At 45.6% G+C, this 12,114-nt stretch overlaps 1 protein-coding gene across 2 annotated transcripts in view; it reads left to right on the top strand.

The window, feature by feature from the left end:
* Positions 1-850: 850 nt before the first annotated feature.
* Positions 851-12,114, top strand: part of gdpd5a (glycerophosphodiester phosphodiesterase domain containing 5a) — a 54,908-nt gene continuing 43,644 nt past the window's right edge. The window contains exon 1 of one of the 2 annotated variants that reach the window (XM_042092058.1): positions 851-1,221. The gene's annotated coding sequence lies outside the window, so the exon portion shown is untranslated. Of the gene's footprint in view, positions 1,225-12,114 lie in introns of both variants that reach the window. The other variant, XM_042092056.1, reaches the window with a different exon arrangement.

Raw genomic sequence — 12,114 nt, 5'->3', positions numbered from 1 at the left:
ACATAATCCCCTTGAGCAAATCTCGACATGTCATTCTTGGAATAGAGCCGTTGGCCTTCCTGTAGTCGGACTAATGACTGACCATCCTGAGGGGGCCCAAGAGAGGCCAGAGCATAGACAGTAATGAGGCCAAATCAGTAGGCCTATAAATGACCATGTTGTTGCTCAAATGTGACGCCTTATGGATATAATTTGACACATGAAAATGACAATAACATTTAAGCACTGCCAATGATAAGCCTCACTAGTCTACAGTAGGCTACCCTCCAGAATTATTGCCACCTTTGGTAAAGTTGACTAAAAACATGTATAAGTAATAATATTTTGGTAATATTTTGAAGAAAAATACAACCTTGAAGGGAAGCAAATTTATTCTGACAAAAATAAAGAAATATGTTTAACAAATATTTTTTTATAGCCTAGGCCTACCTGTTTTTAGTCAACTTTACCAAATATGGCAATAATTCTGGTGGGTAGGCTACTGTAGGCTATATGAAATTGTAAAAATGCGAAGATGCAATGGTAGCAAGTGAAAACTATTCGTGTGTGACAAAAAGGCCTACATGATGTAATGAGTTATTACCTACACTTCAGCCCGGGTTAAGTGTCCGCACTCACTGTCTCTGAGTATCTGAGTTACCTAAACCTCGGCCCGGGTGTGCGCACTGTCTCTGAGTATCTGAGTTACCTAAACCTCGGCCCGGGTGTCCGCACTCACTGTCTCTGAGTATCTGAGTTACCTAAACCTCGGCCCGGGTGTGCGCACTGTCTCTGAGTATCTGAAAAGATTCCCTCTGCTGGTGACCGGGTTCTGGACACTGCTCCGCCCACACGCTTTCAGATGGATTAGCCTCGAGATCTCGTACCGAGAGTTGAGTGCCTGGTGATTCACTGTTCTGCAGTCTTTGGAAACACACGAAACTACCAATAAGTGATCGTAAGGAGAATAGGCCTATACACACTGGCAGCTGGACAGCACGGCTAATGTCTTTATGTTTAATTATTTTAAAATGAGGAATTCCTGTTGAGGGTGCAAGTCGTTACGAGCGTCTTTTTTGACAGGGAAACCTGTTGGGGCAACATTTTGTAATAATTCGTCCTACAAAACCTCGATTTAGTGTAACTGCACAGGAGTGCTCTCCGTCTAAAACTACAGAAATCTTGCACTTTGCGGAACTCGTTTCGGTAACCTTGTGTGAAGCGGATTAAGCAGGTGTGGAGGAGGTGAGTGTTTACAGGCTACGCATGTTTGGGGATTAACTCCGATTACCTTACAGTGTCACATTGTTCTGGCGATCACACACACACACACACGTAGCGTACACATACACAGAGATTCATATTTTCGCTGACATTGTCAGAGGTGGTCTGTGTGAAATCTCTGAAGTGTGTACTCCATTTAGCAATACTGGGGAGCGCTTTCGGAGCAGAGCGCTACGACCTGGGCTCACTCCCCGCGTTCTGGGGTTTAGGAGATCTAGTCAGCAGATCTGGGAATATTCAGAAGGGACTCTGCAGAATCTGCCTGTACTCAGTTTGTTTCTGTGTGATTTAGGGATTATTTATAGTGTTTTCTTGGGGTTTATTTATAGTGTTTTCAAACATCTGAAAACAGCAATGAAGTGCTGTTAGCCAACAGTGTGTGTGTTATGGCACAATAATGCCCTCAGAAAACACACTCATTTTCCTTCTTGAATATCCTACTGTAGCATGATAACTAAAGTGAGTATCCTACTGTAGCATTATAACTAAAGTGAATATCCTACTGTAGCATTATAACTAAAGTGAATGTAACTAAAGTGAGTATCCTACTGTAGCATTATAACTAAAGTGAATATCCTACTGTAGCATTATAACTAAAGTGAATGTAACTAAAGTGAGTATCCTACTGTAGCATGATAACTAAAGTGAATATCCTACTGTAGCATTATAACTAAAGTGAATGTAACTAAAGTGAGTATCCTACTGTAGCATGATAACTAAAGTGAGTCAGGTTAAATAGAACAGTGCCATGATTGACAGCTAGGCTGCTCGGGACACTTACTCCTGTAGTGCACACATCCCTGTTAGCAAAGGAAGTGGGCCAGACAGCTCCCACGGCCCTGCGCTCACCTTCACCTGTGGGCCAGATGAGGGCCAGATGAGGGCCAGATGAGAGATGAGGGCCGCACCTGTTTTACAGACTGACTGTTAGGAAGTGCCCTGTGGAGGTAGAAAACAACCCCCCACCCCCCCCCCCCCCGCCCACACACACACACACACACACACACACCACACACACACACCCCACACACACACACACACACACACACACATACACATACACGCCCCCCCCCCCCCCCCCACACACACACACCCCACACATACACCTATACACACACACACGCATACACACACACACACACACACACACACACACACACACGCATACTGTACATCGCGGCTGCACTAATGTCTGGGCGCACCAATAGCGGTTCTTCTCTTTCATCAGGTCCAGACTAAAGCTCCTCTGGTGTGTGTGTGGTGTGTGTGTGTGTGTGTGTGTGTGTTCTTCTCTTTCATCGGACTAAAGCGCCTCTGAGTGTGTGGCTTCTTCCTGTCTCTGCTGGGCAGGCCCCTGCTGTGTGTTTGTTTTGCTTAGCCTCATAAAAGGCCAGACAGAGTGAAGCAGACCAAACAGGTGTGTGTGTGTGTGTGTGTGTGTGTGTGTGTGTGTGTGTGTGTGTGTGTGTGCTGTTTAGCCTCATAAACAGGTAGGACTGAAATAGAAATTGAACTGGACTGAAGGGCAGCGTAGAGACGCCCTCTGGTCATCTGGCTAGAGCGCCCTCCTCAGGTCGTCTGTGAAACGACGCCTCATATAAATGGAGGTTACCTCCATGTGGTCTGTCCCGAGCTGTGGACGGTGTGTTGGTGACTAGGGATGGGCATCGTTAAGAAATTAACGATATCGATGCCAATTTCGAGTCTGCTTGTCAATGCGATTCCTTATCGATTCCTATATTGATTCCTGTACCATTTGCTGAATACTTATAGGATGGTTTTGAGTTGTTGGCTTTGAATGTCTAATTTAAAGTGGTTTTAGAGAATGAATATCAAGTCTGCAATAACAATACAGAATACTTTGAATACTTTAAAATTTCTTAAAAAGTAAACATTTCTAAAACAAAGCTTTTTATTGAAATCGTTAGTGGAATCGTTAACGTTTGGATGTGTACAATTCCGATGGATCGGAATATTTGGAACCGGTTCCTTACCGATACCTGGAACCGATTCCCAAGCCTATTGGTGACTCCCCAGAGGGTAGCGCAGCCTCTGTGGACGTGCGTCTCTGGACCTCTGACCTCTCTCTGGGGGTAAACTGTGATGCGAGAGTGGCAGTGTTATGGAAGGTGGGGTTGGGGGGTAAACTGTGATGTGAGGGTGGCAGTAAACTGGTGGGGGTAAACTGTGATGTGAGGGTGGCAGTAAACTGGTGGGGGTAAACTGCTCCCTCTTCGTACCGGCTGTACTGGACCCTGATGGCCAGCAGACTCAGACTCAGTACCCCCTGCAGCACTCTACTACCCCTGCAACACTCTACTACCCTGCAGCACTCTACTACCCTGCAGCACTCTCCCCTGACCCACACCTCTACCCAGCACTCTGACCCACATCTCTACACAGCACTCTGACCCACACCTCTACCCAGCGCTCTGACCCAGCACTCTGACCCACATCTCTACCCAGCACTCTGACCCACATCTCTACCCAGCACTCTGACGCACACCTCTACCCAGCACTCTGACCCACACCTCTACCCAGCGCTCTGACCCACATCTCTACACAGCACTCTGACCCACACCTCTACCCAGCGCTCTGACCCAGCACTCTGACCCACATCTCTACCCAGCACTCTGACCCACATCTCTACCCAGCACTCTGACCCACACCTCTCCCCAGCGCTCTGACCCACACCTCTACCCAGCGCTCTGACCCACACCTCTACCCAGCGCTCTGACCCACACCTCTCCCCAGCGCTCTGACCCACACCTCTACCCAGCACTCTGACCCACACCTCTACCCAGCACTCTGACCCACACCTCTACCCAGCACTCTGACCCACACCTCTACCCAGCACTCTGACCCACACCTCTACCCAGCGCTCTGACCCACATCTCTACCCAGCACTCTGACCCACATCTCTACCCAGCGCTCTGACCCACACCTCTACCCAGCACTCTGACCCACACCTCTACCCAGCACTCTGACCCACACCTCTCCCCAGCACTCTGACCCACACCTCTCCCCAGCACTCTGACCCACACCTCTCCCCAGCACTCTGACCCACATCTCTACACAGCACTCTGACCCACACCTCTACCCAGCGCTCTGACCCAGCACTCTGACCCACATCTCTACCCAGCGCTCTGACCCACACCTCTACCCAGCGCTCTGACCCACACCTCTACCCAGCGCTCTGACCCACACCTCTACCCAGCGCTCTGACCCAGCACTCTGACCCACATCTCTACACAGCACTCTGACCCACACCTCTACCCAGCACTCTGACCCACACCTCTACCCAGCGCTCTGACCCACACCTCTACCCAGCACTCTGACCCACACCTCTACCCAGCACTCTGACCCACACCTCTACCCAGCACTCTCTCCTGGCTACATGTTCTGCTTTTAACTCAGATTAGCCTGGAAAAGCTATTGATATTTTGCTATCAGTCAGTGCGATTTGGGTGTTGGTTTAGGCCATGACTGAGAAAAAAAGCTTTTATTTCAAGTCCATTAATTAAAAGCTGGATACAGCCTAGTGTATTTGACAAAATGACAGTCATGTAGATAGTTAGAAGATAGATGTAAATACTTGTTGATTTCTCAGGAACAGAGGCGTGTAGTTTGGTGGTTTGCACCCACTGAGAGCTTAAAGTCTCACCTTTCAAACGAGCTATTGTATGTGTTCATAGCTATAACACAGAATATGCTGTGGCTGTACAAAAATCATCAATAAAGATTGCTGGCACTCTAGGACAAAGCTTCTGAAAACAGCTTGGCATTCAATGAGTTAAACATTGTTACCACACCATACAGAGGAAGTCAGCCTGGTAGCAGAATGGGTATTAAAAACAGCCTTTGTGGATAACACAGAGCCAGACACGGTGTTTCCCAAACCACGTTGGCATGTGGCAACCTGAGTACAAAACTGCTGCACTAACTAAGCGAGGTGTGGAGCTATAGGTCTAACCTGCTGCACTAACTAAGCGAGGTGTGGAGCTATAGGTCTAACCTGCTGCACTAACTAAGCGAGGTGTGGAGCTATAGGTCTAACCTGCTGCACTAACTAAGCGAGGTGTGGAGCTATAGGTCTAACGTGACTTTGTTTGCAGATTGGCATCAAATCGTGTTCTTACATAAACCACACCATTATCTAGGCTTATCACTTTAAGGTCACCTACAAGCGCGCAAAACATCTGTTTAGCTGGAATAGCAACAGAACAACAGCACAGAGACTGACCGGTTCAGTGGTGTGTGTGTACATTATGTATAGTGTGTGTGTGTGTGTGTGTGTGTGTGTGTGTGTGTGTGTGTGTGTGTGCAAAAGAACAACAGCACAGAGACTGACCGGTCCAGTGGTAGGGTTAATGTCACGAGGGTATTGAAATACCAGATATTTTACGGGAAAATATTAAAACGGGAAGAAAGCGGGAAAAAGTTAGTGTGTGTGTGTGTGTGTATGTGTGTGTATATATGTGTGTGTGTGTGTGTGTGTATGTGTGTGTATATATGTGTGTGTGTGTGTGTGTGTGTGTCTGTGTGTGTATGTGTGTGTGTGTGTATGTGTGTGTGTGTGTGTGTGTGTGTGTGTATATGTGTTTGTGTCTGTGTGTGTGTGTGTGTGTATGTGTGTGTGTGTGTGTATATGTGTGTGTGTGTGTGTGTGTGTGTGTGTGTGTGTGTGTGTGTATGTGTGTGTGTGTGTGTATGTCTGTGTATGGGTGTGTGTGTGTGTATGTGTGTGTATATATGTGTGTGTGTGTGTGTATGTCTGTGTATGGGTGTGTGTGTGTGTGTGTGTGTGTATATGTGTGTGTGTGTACGTGTGAATGTGTGTGTTTGTGTATGTGTGTGTGTCTGTGTGTGTATGTGTGTGTGTGTGTGTGTGTGTGTGTTGGTGTCTGTGTGTGTGTGTGTGTCTCTGCAACTCTGCTCTGAGATAAGCATTCAGGACAATTTCATGTCCTTTGTGTGTACGAAGGCAAAGTGTCAGTGATGGAACACTCAGCGATGGAACACTCAGTGATGGAATACTCAGTGATGGAACACTCAGTGATGGAACACTCAGTGATGGAACACTCAGCGATGGAACACTCAGCGATGGAACACTCAGTGATGGAACACTCAGTGATGGAATACTCAGTGATGGAACACTCAGTGATGGAATACTCAGTGATGGAACACTCCTCTATTCAAGGAACATCTGGCTCTCCGCTTCCTCATTCTCATGATAAGGACGGCCAAATGCTGTTGCTAAGCACCCAATCTGATTATTACATTCATGCGTAATAGGCTCACAGAAAACACAAAGGTCTCCATGTGAGGAGATAAAACAAATGATGATGTAAATGTTAATCTGCCTTATACAGCAATATAACCCTCACAGGGGCCTATCCCACCTATCTATAAATACAATTGTCATTGTCACCTTTGTGAGATATAACGAATGGAATCAGCCATCTTATAAAATAAAAGGTGTTGGGATCATTGCAGTCATTATGGAGAAACATTTGGGATAATGTCAGCTATGGGGAAGTCTATGGGGAAATGTTTTAATTTTTTTTTTATTTGCAAACATCATTGACATTACAGAAAATGCAACACTACGACATGCACAAGAATACTACATACGACAAACAGATGTACATTACATAAACACATACTGTAAACACAACTTAACAAGACTGTAAACACAACTTAACAAGACATCACATTGACTTGGCTTCCACAAACATAACACAACATAACATTAATAACAGAAAGGCTAAGGATGGATTAGCGTCCAGGATGATTACAGATATGATTATCAGGGATGAAATTGATGACCGGAATGAAAAGAAGGGGGGATGGGGGGGGTGGGGTGCGGATGGTTAACCTGACCCTAGCCAGATGAATGTCGTTCCGCTTAGCTCCGCCTAGCTTCACTCACATCCATCTGGGACCTCTTCCATTGAGAGTGATTTCTGCAACCGACTTTATGGTTTAGCCAATCAGGACGCAGGGCGGGAGTTTCATAGATGTGACATAGCGTAGAAGCGACTGTGAGTCTGTTATTAGCGTCACGGGTTGGCTTCGATGTGAGTGGTTGAAGTAGCACGTCAATAGATGACGGACAAGTGGCTTATTCAATCATATGCAAGCAGATTTTGATTAGGCCCAGCCTTCTGAAGCAACACTTCAATGGATCGGTTCAAATTCATCTGGCTATTGCCAGGTTAGCGGATGGTAGCTCTGAGAGTGTGAATGAGGTGGTGTTGGGATGGGGGTGGGGATGGGGGGTGAGGGGTAGTGAGTATGTGAGGATGTGTGTGTGTGTGTGTGTGTGTGTGTGTGTGTGTGTGTGTGTGTGTGTGTGCATATGTATAAGGCTGGCTTGCTGTTGGGCCAGGAGGAGAGAAGCTGGAACATAGAGAGGGAGGGTTTCAGAGGAGAGGAGTTGTAATTATTCTATTAATGATAAGTATAATAATAGGAATAACTGATTGCCTGGTTGATTGCCTGACTGATTGCCAACCTGGGCACCCATTAATGGCCACAGTTCCACCCAGCCCCTGCAGTTATACTGCGACGAGCTGACAGAGGGGAGGACCTGCGTGCCACCCATCCCCCCAGGCCCCCAGCATATGCACACATCCCCCACTACCACGACCAACCACACCTCGCCCCCAGACCTTCACCCAACACGCCACTCTTGACCTAAATATGTACAGTATGTGAATGGCTAGGTTGAGGGGTCTATCTAGAGTGTAGCATTAAAAGAAGTGGGCATGCATGGTGAATATCTGTCAGGATTTCCCCATGCACACCACACTTACCCTGTGTAAGATGTATGCCTCCTCTGTAATGTGTGCATTAAAATAAGTGAGGCATGCAGACACCTGATGAGGCATCTACCTGCACTCCACTCTTACCCTAGCCTGTTTTGTAGTTTTTGTTTATGTTTGATGTATGTCACCTAACGTGTAGTGCAATTAAAAGAAAGTAAAGCGTGCTGTGTGCTTCCAGGACAAGGCGTGTGCATGAGCGTATGAGGAGGGTGCACACCGGGGGCCCAGGGCCAATAGATAACCCACAGGACCCAACCAATGCCAAAACCACACAGCGACCCGCCAGGACCGAGTCTCCCAAGCCATCCAATGGGGCCCCGTCAGAATAACGATGGGAGAGGCAGAGAGAAAGAGTGAAATTAGTAAAGTTATCAGAGAATGTAAATAAAAGGGGGAGGGAAAGAAGGGGATGCTATTTATATTACTACTACTACTAATAATAGTTCCAGCTACCCTCCCCTTCCCAGTGTTCGATGATATGTGTATCTGTTGATGAAGTGTGTTATGATGGTGTGGAGATGGAACTCAGGCAAAGAGGGTCAGGACTGTAAGTAGGTGATAAAGGGGTACCAAGGAGAGGTTGTATCCTGAGTATTGATTAAGTTTGTAGTTGATAGGTTTTCTAATGATATATAGTCTGTTAACAAGTTTTTCCAATGAGTGATGTGAGCTTTTTTCTTAGATTTCCAGTTCATGAGGATTGTTTTCTTGGCGATAGTCAAGAGCTGCCAGCAGTGTTTTATTGCAGGAGTTGCTTAAATTAACTGTGGATGTATCACCAAGTATGCATAAGGAGGGGGATGCTGGGATGTGACAGCCAAAGATGGAAGAGAGAGATTTTGTGACACTCACCCAGAAGTGGTTGATTGGAGTGTAATGCCAAACCGCATGAATGTATGTATCTGGGTTATTTTGTGTGCAGTGAGTGCAAAGATCCAAGCCAAACCCCATTTTAGCCAATTTATGTGCAGTGAAGTGGAATCTGTGGAGAACCTTGTATTGTATTAGTTGTAGATTACTATTCTTTGTCATGAGGTAGATGTTTTTGCACATTTTGGTCCAGAAGTCGGCACCGGGAGTAATTGATAAGTCTGATTCCCATTTGTGATATGGCAGGCCAATTGTTTTTTCTGAACGAGATATAATTTTGTAAATTTGGGAGAGTATTTTTTTGGGAGAGGGAATATTAAGCAGCTCTGAGATTGGTGGGGGAATGTCAAGGTTAGCTGTCTGGATGTTAATTTTTCCTAGGATAGATGATTTAATTTGCAGGTATTGTAAGAAGTGTTTACTCTCGATGCCGTGCTTCTGGACCAAACAGGAAAATGAGGCCAGATTATTGTCTTGAAGAATGTGTTGAAGGTGAGTGATGCCCTTTCCCATCCATGTGTGAAAGTTAAGTGTTTTTTTTATTGACGGTGAAATCTGGGTTATTCCAAATCGGGGTGCGAATTGATGGTGCTATAGGTGAATCAGTGATGTGGTAGAATCTCCACCAGGCTGTCAGAGTAGCTGAAATTGTTGGGGCTTTGAAGGATGGATGTTTTTTGACCGACTGACTGCAGAAAGGGAGATCTGCAATTTTAATTTCTTTACAGATTGTTTGTTCTAGGTCTAACCAGGTGTTGTCTGAGGGGGTGGGGTGTAGCCATTTGTGGATGGAGTGGAACTGGTTGGCCAGGTCATAGTGCTGGAAGTGTGGGGCCTCTAGTCCTCCCATTGCTTTTGGTTTCTATATAGTATAGTATATATCTGCCCATGATGGATAATGGGAGGTTCTTCCAGCGTTGAAGGTCATCATCTATTGAAGTGAGTAGAGGGGAATAATTTTGGCTAAATAAGTCTGACAGCCTGGGGGAGACTTTTATCCCTAAGTAAGTGATATAGTTAGTGCAGAGTGGGATAGGTGAAGAGTTGGCTGTCACATCCCAGCTGTTGGGATGTAATGGGAGAACTGCAGATTTATTCCAATTGATTGAGTATTCAGAAATTTTAGAGAATGTGTCAATGAGTTTGATGGTTTCTTCTACTGATGTTGTGGGGTCTTGAAGATGTCAATTTATTTATACATCACTTTGATAAACAATGGCAGTTGACCAAAGTTTTCATGTGCAAAGCTGTTTTTCCTAGTGCCACAGTAAGAATGTGGCATTACCTGCCGGCGGTGGTAGCGTAGCAGCTAAGGAGCTGGGCTAGCATGCAGTGGTAGCGTAGCAGCTAAGGAGCTGGGCTAGCATGCAGTGGTAGCGTAGCAGCTAAGGAGCTGGGCTAGCATGCAGTGGTAGCGTAGCGGCTAAAGAGCTGGGCTAGCATGCAGTGGTAGCGTTGTGGTTAAGGAGCTGGGCTAGCATGCAGTGGTAGCGTTGCGGTTAAGGAGCTGGGCTAGCATGCAGTGGTAGCGTTGCGGTTAAGGAGCTGGGCTAGCATGCAGTGGTAGCGTTGCGGTTAAGGAGCTGGGCTAGCATGCAGTGGTAGCGTTGCGGTTAAGGAGCTTGGCTAGCATGCAGTGGTAGCGTTGCGGTTAAGGAGCTTGGCTAGCATGCAGTATCCTGAAAAGTTGTGGGTGCAATTCCTGGCTTCCAAAGTTGTGCCTTTGAGCAAGGCACTTAACCCTGAGTTGCTCTGGGGAGAGTAGCCCTTGTAATGTAATTGACAGAGACACTTTGGATGAAAGCGTCTGCTATATGAATAAATGTGAATGTCTTCAGTCACCGCCATCTTGCTAGGAGAAGTCAATACATGTTGATTACTGAATGCAGCACAAGCTACTGTCAATTGACACAAAAGTAGGAGACTTCGGTAATCAACTTGTACAGACTTTATTCTCACAAGATGGCAGCGACCAGAAACATTGTAAAGTACTACACTGACTGATGATCTTAATCTTGATCTGGATGATGATGATGATGATGATGACAATGTTGAGGATGATCTTGATGATGATGCTGGTGATGATGATGATGATGATGATGATAATGTTGAGGATGATCTTGATGATGATGCTGGTGATGATGATGATGGTGATGATGATGATGATGATGATGATGGTGATGATGATGATGATGATGACGATGATGATGATGATGACGATGGTGATGATGATGATGGTAATGATGATCTTGATGACAGTGATGATGATGATGACAATGTTGATATAAGGATGATGATGGTGATGATGATGATGATGATAATGGTGATGATGACTATGTTGATAAGGATGTGGATGAAGATGATGATGTTGATGATGATGATGAAGATTATGACGTTGATGATGTTGATGATGGTGATGGCGGTCACAGGTGTTACGAGCCTTGGTCAAAATCACCTCTTTTACAATGATGACTAAAGAGCCTTGGTCAAAATCTCCCTTTTACAATGATGACTAAAGAGCCTTGGTCAAAATCTCCCTTTTACAATGATGACTAAAGTGTAGCACTTCTTTGCACAGCAGGAGACGGAGTCAGTGAGTGATCCCAAAGCTCTGTTGCCATGGCCACTACTTACTGGCTCTATTACCCAGGGGTCATTCATCAGACTGTTTATTTGAATAAGACTGAGATATGGAGTATTGATACCTCAAGGAAAAGTATGAAGTGATAAAAAGTATAAAGTAAACTTTAAAAGCTGATTATATCCTGTGCAGCAGTTAGTACTTTTCTTTACATAATTTCAATAGGTTTGTTCACACTAATGGCTGCCATTCAACACAACTGCCCAACAGACACGCTTCCATGGGTTGTTTAAATAGGGCAGATGGCCAAATAGACATGAATGCTCTCAGTCTCTCCGCAGTGTTGGTGTCCAAGGTGTGAGACCCACGCAGGAAGCCATGGTACGCCCTGTATATATATATAACAGCCAGCAGGAACACAATGGCACAGCCCTGATGCATTAAGCCCTGTAGTTAATTAAGCCCTGTAAATAGTGGCTCTTGTATTGTTGTATTGTTGTTGTTTCAGTAATGTGAAACTCCATGATAGAGATCACTGTCTTGTTGGTTAGGTGTTTTTTTCCTCTTAAC

Source organism: Alosa sapidissima, chromosome 5 (assembly GCF_018492685.1).
Source record: "Alosa sapidissima isolate fAloSap1 chromosome 5, fAloSap1.pri, whole genome shotgun sequence".
NCBI classification, from domain to species: Eukaryota; Metazoa; Chordata; class Actinopteri; order Clupeiformes; family Clupeidae; genus Alosa; species Alosa sapidissima.
Note: the sequence above shows the minus strand (reverse complement) of the source record. Positions and strands in the feature narration are given on the sequence as shown.